This window comes from Nothoprocta perdicaria, unplaced genomic scaffold (assembly GCF_003342845.1).
Source record: "Nothoprocta perdicaria isolate Ctin4 unplaced genomic scaffold, notPer1 scaffold_11, whole genome shotgun sequence".
Lineage (NCBI taxonomy): Eukaryota > Metazoa > Chordata > Aves > Tinamiformes > Tinamidae > Nothoprocta > Nothoprocta perdicaria.
The window spans coordinates 1,061,015-1,062,928 of NW_020454205.1; positions in this window are offsets into that span (position 1 = coordinate 1,061,015).

The window sequence follows — 1,914 nt, forward strand, 5'->3', positions numbered from 1 at the left end:
TAAAGCCCCAAGGCACCTGAGGATACATAGGGCTTCAAAATAAATAAACAAGAAGGCCTTAAACTGTCACTGGTAGACCAAAAAACAGTGAGGAGGAGGAGGAGCACTGTGGTTTTTAAATAATGTTTAATTCACCATAAATATTTGATGGGTGGGGGTTAGGCTTTGCAAATTCAAATATAATGAAGTCTCAGAGAGCGAAGTGTCCAAGAGCCTCAAAGTCAGGGTTTGCATGTAAGCAGAACATGTATATGTGTTTGTATATGCACATATATATATTCCCTCACTCATAATTCCTAGTAACACAGTGCAAGCAGGTAGGAATAACTTGCAGCAGTTAAGCACCCAGTAAAACAGCCGCCCAAGGTCTGTGTTGACACGGTCTCTGAAAACATACTCAAAACATGCTCCAAACAGGAAGCGTTAATTAAACCCTCAAACAACTCGCAGCTATGACAACCAAAGCAGGCCGGTGGCTGTGGGCACCGCAGGCACAACCACAGCCAGCCTAATCTTGCTTTACACAGCCAGGCTTTTCACCGGAAAACCACTTTTGAGCACCCATCCTCGTCCTCCGCCCTGCTTATCTCACTGCTCTCAACTGCAAAATCCTGGCATCAAGGACTTGCTGCTGCGGTTTCTGTGCGGGGCCTAGTGGAAATTAAGCAAGTCCATAAGAAACTGCTGTCATAAACGTGAATAATGGGCTGCATTTTCCCTTTACAAGCGACTTTCACTCCTATGCAAGAGCCTTGCAGTGTCACCTACGTTGATGCCAAGAGGAACGTTACGCAAAGAGCTGAGGTGTGACATAAGAGCCCATATCCTGCATTTGCTCCCCCATAGCACCTCACTATAACACACACAACTCTTGGGACAAGTTTATTTTGTCTTGCTTGGCCTGCACTTACTTGAGGTTTCAGTCTATAGACTTTTCCACATCACTTAATACCCACACAAACCCCGCCATACTTTGGCATGTTTAGTCAATTAGCCCAAGAGGCTAAAAAAGTCTCAAACACGTCAAGATAAGCTGTAGAATAGGTTTAATACATTTTTCTATCGGGATTGAAGTTGCTAAGCTGATACCACAGCACTTGTGCTAACATTAAAGTGCACTGACCTGCTCAAGAAAAGCCAGTAAATGGGCACCTCCAGGCTCCTGCTTCCTTTCCTACCCAGATGTTCTGCTCAAGGCGTGCAAATTAAGGCTAAGCTATAAGCACATAAGCTATATGTGTATATATAAGCTGTAAGTAACCTATATATATATATACACACACATGTAAAAAAAAATATATCATTTTTTCACCAGGACTAGACTCAAAGTTTTTTGACCGGTTACTCCCGTGAGCAGCCCTTGCTCTTACGCTGCCTTCTACCTCTCTGAACTCCTATTTTACAACTCGCCAGGGACTTGCACCGCATCTGCAGCCGCCGTAGCCAACTCCTAAATGGGAGCGATCTCCGGAAAGCGAGAGAAGGGGAATAGAAGGGAGCGAAGGGGAGCGAAAGGGGGGTGAAAGAGGAGCGAAAGAGGCGCGAAGGGGAGCAAAAGGGAGCGGAGGGGAGCGAGGAGGAAGCGAAGCGGAGCGCTCTGGGAGCGGAGCGGCCGGTCGGCAGCGCCGCGAGCCCCGGGCCCGCAGCGCCAGGAGCGGCCGGGCCCGCAGCGGAGCGGAGCGGAGCGCAGCGCAGCGGGCGGCCCGCGCCCCTCGCGCCGCCTCGCTCCGGAGCCCAGGGCCGCGCCGGGGCCGCTCCCTGGGCCCGAGGATGTCCGAGCCGCTCGGCGGCTCTTTATTCAGCACCGCGAAGGCGCAGGGCGGCGGCTGCAGAGCCGCTCGCGCGGGCGCTGCGGGCCGCGCAAGGAGGTTGCGCGGCTCGGGGGCCCCGCGCCGCTCCGCGCCGCTCCGCGCC